At 41.7% G+C, this 8862-nt stretch overlaps 1 long non-coding RNA gene across 1 annotated transcript; it reads left to right on the top strand.

Annotated features, from left to right (window-relative positions):
* The first annotated feature begins 1878 nt into the window (after positions 1 to 1878).
* LOC129144093 (uncharacterized) lies at positions 1879 to 7766 on the top strand. The gene is made up of 5 exons (XR_008548254.1): positions 1879 to 2086; positions 3428 to 3582; positions 6037 to 6177; positions 6915 to 7031; positions 7646 to 7766. It is a non-coding gene; the product is annotated as an uncharacterized LOC129144093 (long non-coding RNA).
* Positions 7767 to 8862: the final 1096 nt, after the last annotated feature.

Below are 8862 nucleotides of genomic sequence, written 5' to 3' on the forward strand. Positions count from 1 at the left end.
ACCCTAGCCTTTTCTCCAGTCCTCAAATAACCCAAGCCTGTCCCTATATCTGGGCTTTTGTCTTTGCCCAGACTATCTCCTTCCCCCACTGCCGTTTTCCTGCTGGCTCCTTTTAATCACTCAGGGAGAAGCTAAAACTGTCCCTCCTTGGGCCTTCCAGACACCCCCAATCTCTAGATGATCTTGCTGCCATTTATTTAATTGTAAGCAATACTATCTGAAATCATCTTTTTCATTTCTTTATTTTTTATTTTATTCTCTATTCAACTTTTGTTTTAAGTTCAGGGGTACATGTGCAGGTTTGTTACATAGGTAAACTTGAGTCATAGGAGTTTGTTGTACAGATTATTTTGTCAACTGGGTATTAATCCTAGTACCCATTATTTTTCCTGATCCTCTCCCTCCTCCCATCCTCCCATCTATTTTTAATTCCTCCACCCACAAGTAACCCCCAATGTCTATCATTCCCCTCTGTATGTCCTTGTGCTCTCAACATGCAGTATTTGCTTTTCTGTTCCTATGCTAGTTTGCCAAGGATAATGGCCTCCAGCTCCATCTATGTTCATGCAAAGGACATGATCTTGTTCTTTTTGATGGCTGCATAGTATTCCATATAGTATATGTACCACATTTTCTTTATTTAATCTGTCATTATTGGGCATTCTGGTTGTTTCCATGTCTATGCTATTGTGAATAGTGCTGCAATGAACATACTCATGCATGTGTCTTTATGATTTACTTTCTGTTTCTATGGCATGTACATCCTGGAACAGCAAGAATCTTTTCTGTCTTGTTTACCCCTCTAAACTCAGAACCCAGAACTATTCTTGACATACAGAAATAATAATGCAAAATCATTTTCCATTGAATTAATAAATAGCATCTAATATGTTCCACATCTACCATGGGAGAGTAGACTGTAACTAGAGTAGCCAAGTAGAAGAAAAACATTAAACCCATACTGTAAACTTTAGTCTCCAAAGAGTGGCAAATTATTATTATTTTAATTATCAATTTTTTTCAGTTAATAAGTGCCAGTTATTGAGAAAATTATAGTAAGCAAAATAGACCTGACCCCTGCCTGCGTAGGGCTCCCAGAAATTTGGGAAGAGAGATAATTAAATAAGGAATTAAGAATATACAGCTCCCCTCTGAAGTAACTGGTGATTTGTAGAAAGAGCACCTCCTCTTATCCAGAGAGGGCCATGAAGAATAAAAATGTAGGGACTTCTAGACTGAACTGTTCTGACAGACCACAGATACTCTCAACAGGCAGAGTGGCAGAGGAAACCAAAGCTTTGCAAACAAATTCTATACCATACGTAATGAGACAGGCTATAAAGTGTATTTCCATATTCCATCCAGTCTTGACCCAGGATCTCCACACCTGGGAGCCTCATATTTACTGATGATGAAGCTCCTTTTCTAACTCTTTCTTATTCATATGTCTTATCTCCAACTCTCTTGTTAACTCTTTTAGAACAGGAGTTCTAAAATAAGTCTCCCTCTTCACAAGCCACACAACCCAATGTAGTAAAGGAAGCAAATAGTCTCCCTTGTCCATCTTCACCCAAAGTAATAAAATGGCTGAGAACAAAGGGTGCATTACACAAAGCCAATGATACACACAGCCTTGATAGCCTATCTAAAAGTAACGAGCTGAGTCTGGTAATTCTTTTTAAGAATTAATAGAAACATTATACTACTGTATTGAAATATTCAATACTTAGAAACAAGAAGTCCAAGATCTATTTTTAATTCCAAAACAAGGTGTTCTTCACTTTCTTTCTTTTAATAAGGAATCAGAGGATAGCTCTGGTCATCTATCAGTAGTGAGAGGCAAGGGAGCTGAAGCCTGGGTTTGTCTTCAGATGCCAAGGCCAGACCTGGCAGTCAGACTGCTGTGGCCACCAGGGCTTGTTAGTGACATCATAAAGCCAGACCCAGAGAAAGGCTAAAATCATCCACATATGCACACCAACTGGCCACCAACAGAAAAAAATTCAGAAAACAACAGAATCGTAACTCACATTGGCCCCCAGATTTCAGCCTGCATTCCACCATCGTATAAGTGAAGACCCGTCAGGTTAATAACAGGCCAAGGTCCCACAGCCTGTGAGTGGTAGAAGGGGAACTAGAGTCCCCTCCTGACTCTTTTGAAAGAATAGTTCAGTTATTTAGTCCCTGGAAAGCTCTGTTGAGCTGGGAAAACAATCTCTCATCAGTCATAGCTTTCCTCTAAAATCTGCACCCGCACACCTGACGTAAATTGGCTTAACAGAGCTTCTTCGGGCATGATTGTCACCTTGTCTGAATAGCATGAGTGATTCTCAGAAAAGGAAAACAAATGAGGAGTTTCTGGCTCAGTGCTGAGGAAAGTTGAAACCCATTTGGCCTTCAGCTTTTCAGCACTGCTAGTGTATCCTTTTAACGGTGATTGCTTCAACAAGCATTGTTGAACTGCATTAAGTCGGGATCAATCCACCGCACAGTTCTGAGCCTACCAATGCATGTTTCAGTGGATTTCAAAAATGACTCACTAAATCAATCTCTTTTCCTTCAAAAAGTACAGCTTGAAAACAGGGGAGTTCATCTTTTCCTGAGAAGCACCCAAAATTTGAGCCAAAAATTGATCCCCCTTGTATGCTGAATGTCTCTTCAATTTCTCCTCATACTTTCCCTTCTTTATTTCAGTAAGAGCCCCCTAACAGGGGAAAGGGAAATTCACCTTCCACTCAGGCTGTGGCCTTGAAGGTGACCTCTGACCTGGCTACCAATTCTCACTGCAACCTTTGCTGTTGTATCCAAAGAACACTTCAGGCAATGACTAGAAGAGGGGATTGAGGGTGAGGAGAAGAACGTGGGGCCAAAATGGAAGGCAGAACAAAAGTAATGTTTAAGGAATTGGGTCTGGAAAATGTTAATGGAATCAGAGTCGCCCCATTCCAGCACCATGAGCTTTCCTTCCAATAAACCAGGAGGAAAGAGGCCAGATCTGGGTGATGAGAGGGTTGGTGAAGGAGCCAAGTCAAAATATCCCTGCCCTGGGCTCTGATCTGCTCTAATGTGAAGTTAGACAGGAGTGCAGCTATGGCAGCCCTCACATGCATAGCAGTTTTACCTGAACTAAGTTAAGACTAACTAAGCATATTTTTTAAAGTTACCTAATAATCTTCCTATCTAAAGCAACCCAGTTACTCTGCTCTGATCTACCAGGAGTTGGACAGGAACAGCAGACTCTTTTTTTTTTTTTTTTTCTTTGAGAGGGAGTCTCGTTCTATCGCCCAGGCTGGAGTGCATTGGCGCAATCTTGGCTCACTGCAAGCTCCGCCTCCCGGGTTCACACCATTCTCCTGTCTCAGCCTCCTGAGTAGCTGGAACTACAGGCGCCCGCCACCACGCCTGGCTAATTTTTTTGTATTTTTAGTAGAGACAAGGTTTCACTGTGTTAGCCAGTCTGGTCTCCATCTCCTAACCTCGTGATCTGCCCGCCTCGGCCTCCCAAAGTGCTGGGATTACATGCATGAGCCACTGCGCCCGGCCCAGCTGAATCATTTAATGGAACAAGCCACACACCAGAAGGTATAAGTAGAATACAACTTGATTCTTTTGTTTACTACCCATTCAGACTTCGTCTACGGACTCATTCTTCCTTGCCTCCTGGATGAAATCTTTGGCACATGCCTTAATTCTTTCAGCTGGCTTTAGGCACAAGAACAGGTTCATTTTAGAAATAATTGCCCAGTCAAACATGAAAATAAAAGCCCCAGACTCTTGCCTAAATTAGATTTTCTTTCCTCCTCCAGCATGTTACTGTTTTAGGCCTAGAAACACGATGTAGGCAGGAGGCATATGGAGCTGCTTCTCTTTTTTCCCAGCTGTATTCTTCCATTGCTTCTCCTTTAGTTCATAGCCAAGGTCTGACCCCTCCCGGATTGAGCCTAAAGGAGGACAGCATTAGGGGAAAGGATACAACTGAGCATGGCTGATTTGTGATCTGACATTTGGCAAATGTTAGCCCAGTTCTTTGTTTCAAGAGCCTTTGGAGGGTGACTCGGAGAACTCCCTCTTGGTGACCTCCAAACAAGGCTCCCTGGACATGGGTACTGCCTCCTCCACCAGCCCATTCTGACCCTCACAGCTCCTGGGCCCCAGCAGCCTCCCCAGAAAGGCTCTCCAGAGTGGTCACATCAATGTGAGTTTCTTGGGCCAAGTATAGGTCAGCTCCTCTCCACCGCCATCATTACAGATCCACACACCCCCACAGAAAATTTCACAAATGTTGGTCTTGCTACTAAGGAGATTAGATGGCTGCCAGTGCAGTCTTTTTTTTTTTTTTTTTTTTTTTTCTTTCTTGTCATTGCTGCCAGGACCATAATGCTAACTACCTCCTCAGGAATGTGTCTGACATCTCTCCCTATGCCTCTATAAACTCCACCAAAGAGCCATGAATTTTGCAAGTGGACCTCCTAAAGCCCCTCTCAGCTTGAGCTGAGGGCAGTACAATATGGAAGAGGGAGGAGAAAGCCACAGTGTTCCAACCATCTTTTTTCTAAGGCATTCTCTCCTTCTTGGCCCTAATCTCTTACTTATCCTCTAAGTAAGGTTACAAAACTAACTGTTGACCATTTCCTTTGCCAGTTCTGCGTACATGATCTGGCACTCACTTGGAATGTAGGAGTTCTATTATTTTGTTCTCAGCCTTGGCAAAACCAAGAGACAAAGAATCCCATTTGGACAGCTGGCTATGCAGTCAATGCACCGCTCTGCTATCAAATGAATCCCTTACTCAAGCCAAAGAGAGAGTGACAAAGAGAAAGTCTTATTCACATAATCAACCCCTTCTACTTATACATGAAAGTCCTTGCCTTTAAGGAGGCCTCTGGCCCAATTACTTTAGATCTATTACAGATATGACAGTGTAGCATCAGGTGGCTAAGGGGATCTAATGGGATTTTTTTTTTCTGTTTTCCCAGCTATGATTACTAATGGCTATAGCTGTGAACAAAGGTACTCACAACTCACATTCTCAGTGCAGAGAACTACTATTATTGTGGCTAGCTCCAGGTCACGTTGCCATCTCTCTCTTCCCTCTCCTCTCCCCATGCTCCTCTCCTTTCTCTATCTCTCTCTCTCTCTCTCATGCACACACATATATGCGTGCACATGCACACACACACACACACACACACAGCTTAGTGAAGGGCACCATATCAACAGAACTGGGAGGGAGGGCTCGGCTGGAGGAATGCATTCATTTCCCAGGGCTACTATAACAAATTACTATAAACTTGTGGCTTCAAGCAGTATCCATTTATTGTTGCATTTCTGGGGTCAGAAATCCAATATTGACTTCACTGGACCAAGATCAAGGTGTCATCAGGGCCGCACACCCTCGAGAGGCTCTAGGGGACAACCTGCTTTCTGGACTTTTTCAGTTTCTAGAGCTGCACTGCTAGGCATATGGCCCCGTCTTCTATCTTCAAAGCCAGGAACATATCGTTTTGTTTTAGTTGTCACATTGTCCCCATGTCTGCAATCAAATCTTTCTCTGCTCCCTGTTATATGGACACTTGTGATTACACTTAGGGCCCACATAGATTATCCAGATAATCTCCACATCTCAGGATCCTTAATCACATCTGCAAGGTCCCTTTTGCCGTATAAGAGCTACAAGGATTTAAGGACAGCCTACTGGGATTAGAAACCAAATATCTTGGGGGGTTATTACTTAGCCTACTATAGAGAATAATAGTGTTTATGGAAAGAAAATTTCCTTTTCCAGCACCTTCCCCAAAGCCAAGTAAGAGAGATCTCCATAAAATTACTTGTTGTGGAAGGCACTGTTGACTGCCTCTCCCCAGCCCCAAACCACTGTTCTTTTGCCTGTTCTACTACACAGACTACAAAAGCTAAACCCTTACTATCCCAGCTGCCCCTATAGCTAATGATAGCCATGTGGTAGCATGCTAGCCAGGGAGATCTAAGTGGAAATCTTGACAGTACCAGCCTTCCCCCTTCTTCCTTGTCTTGAAGGTAGAATGTGGCAGTTCAGGCTACAGCAACCATCTTGGAGGAAAAACTCAAGAGACGGGCAGCAGCGCTGGCTCTGAAGTGTCTGGATCACGAAACTAATTCCAACAACCAACTACATCACATAGGAAGATCATTCAGTAGGTACAAGCAAGGGGTTCTGAGGTTAGGTTGATGGGGGTAGATCCCAGCTCCACTTCTCAATGGTTCTGTGACCTTGTGCAAATCACTTATCCTCTCTGTGCCTCAGAAAAAGAAAAGAGAAAATGCAAACAAATGCCAGTACACCGTAAGCACTCAACAAACATGAGCTATGGTATTCTTTTAACTCCACACTTTTAGAAGTTTGTGCCAGTTCCTTATTGAAAAGAGAATTCACAATTAAGATAGTCTTCTGTCAAAAACATGGGGCAGAAACTTAAGTCCTGGGGGCCTGTCCATGGACAAAAGCAAACCAAAGAGTAAATAGAATCACAGAAGTCCTGCCAGCAGCAGCTGAGAGGAGCGACTTTGAGGTTTTCTAACTGCAACACAGCTACCATTCTGTTCAGCTGCATACCACCCCACATGCTGAACACACACCCTGACCTCCACATGCCACCCAGACCACAGCCAGGGTCCCTGAAGGCCCTCTCTCATTTTGCGCCAACCACAGATCACATACTTACAGGAATGAGATGAGAGGATTCCTAGGAGATAAGACCTGTACTTGATTTTCTTATATCACTGAGCATCTTGCTTACCTCAGGATATGAGTGCTCTTACCAAATATTATTCAAAAATTAGGGCCAAAAAATACAGGCAAAATGACTACCCTAGGTATTAAGGGTCATTAGAAGGAGTGTGTCATTCAGATGTTCTTTCTATTTCTGGATTGCCAGAGCAAGGCTTCAAAGACTCAAGGACACAATTTCAAAAACAGAATGGACACCCAAGGAGGATAAGTGAAAAATCCAATTTTGGCCATCACCATGACATCTCATTATTGTTCCCTTTTGGTAAGATTCACCTGAAACTCTCTAGAGGTATTTTTTCTCCCCAGACAACCTGAACTGAGGCACACTGAGAAAGACAGTGAAGATCACAGTGAGAGAGGAAAATACCAACCCTGGGCACACACCTGCAGTCAGCAGAAGGGTCAGGGTATTAAGTTTGGATAACTGAGAGCACCAGAGGGGCAGAACATGACAAGTAAACCACCCAGAAGAGAGGACAGCCTGGCAAGCAATAAATTTGGTGTCTGGAGAAATAAGGTTGGACAGATATGGAGAGCCAGGGAAAACAAGCAGTAAATTATAATTTAATTTTTTTTTCAAAAAAGGAAGAAGGCAGTCTGATCTTTTGGGCACTTCTCATGTCATTGGGATTGTTGGCATTTTTCTGTAAGTCTAACAAGATGGTCAGAGTTAATGTGATTCTGTGAGTGTACTAGGAAAGTACCCGTGACTCTAAACCAATAGGCAGAATTTCCAAAAGAGCAGAGCATCATTCCTTTGGAATTAGTTCAGAGAAATACTGATGAATTTCATAACTGTCTTCTGGAATAGTATAGCCCAAACACTTCTTGTTTTCAATACTGCAAAATGTTTCCTTTTTTTTTTTTTTATCACAGGGAGCTAACTCAGCACACACTCACTTTATCTGACTCGTGTTGCTTGGAAGGGCAAGAGTGCTTCAGGTAAGAAAATAAAGATGCTACTAATAGGACCTGCCCATGGAGGAGCAAGATGCACTGCAGCCTCACCTGATTTATCTTCAGTAATAGTTTCCAGGAGAAGAGAGACACAGTGAGAACGAATTGCATTCTATGTAATGTTTTGCTTCAAAGGATGCTTTGGCTCATTTTTCTGCTGCTTGTACATGCTGCAAATGAGAAAGTACCTGGCTGACAGTTTGCCTTCTGATTTATAGGAAAGGTCATTTAATCCCAAGTAAGCATTTTGCTAAATAGTAAGCTCTCCCATCCTCCCCAACCCTTTCCCCAGTCCCTTTATATTTCTTGGTATAACTTGAGTTTCTGGTCTGTACCTATAGAAGGAGCAAATGAAATGTTCTTATGACTATATTGCTCAAGGTGATTTTTAGGTGTGAATTTGCAAAATATTGAGTGGAGTAATTTGAGTTTTACATATATATATATGACTTTCATGATTAGTTTGAATATAAATATAATGACACTATATACTTGTCATACATGTAGCTAGAATATTCATGAAATTAATCAGTAAATACTGTTTGTATCAATGATATTTTCATACAATATTTATGGCATTACCAAAAACAAAAAAACTTAGACTCTGCAAAATACAGCATCAGGAAAATAAAACCCGTTTTTCCTCACTTGCAAACTTCTGAGTTTTAGAATATTTTTATATAATATTGGTTCAAGTTAAAGAAAAACTGCCTAGAATTATATTTTTCAAAGTATATCCCTTTAAATGTAAATAATGACCTATTTTTCTTCCAAGTACTTAACGATATCATTGCAATTACCAGAGACCCCAAGGATAGAAAATAACAGTCTCAAAACAATTATCTCCCTTACAGGCAGAACAAAAAAAAAAAAAAAACTCACTACCATCAGAGATATCAGAAAATAAATTAACAGAAACAGAGATATTTACATATCTTCAATAAAAGTACATCATCAAGAAATCAGAGCATAAATAAAGGCAGAGGAAAACCCTTGCACTTGCCCTCAAAACAATGTGCTGAAGTGTCCAGAGCCTCATACTCTCTAATTCTTTCTATATTAAAATGGTATATCACACCTGCCAAGAGACCAAGGTGAAAGCAGAAGGTCACTGGCGATCTTTGCTGGTGTGTAAT

The sequence above is a fragment of the Pan troglodytes genome, chromosome 4 (assembly GCF_028858775.2).
Source record: "Pan troglodytes isolate AG18354 chromosome 4, NHGRI_mPanTro3-v2.0_pri, whole genome shotgun sequence".
Lineage (NCBI taxonomy): Eukaryota > Metazoa > Chordata > Mammalia > Primates > Hominidae > Pan > Pan troglodytes.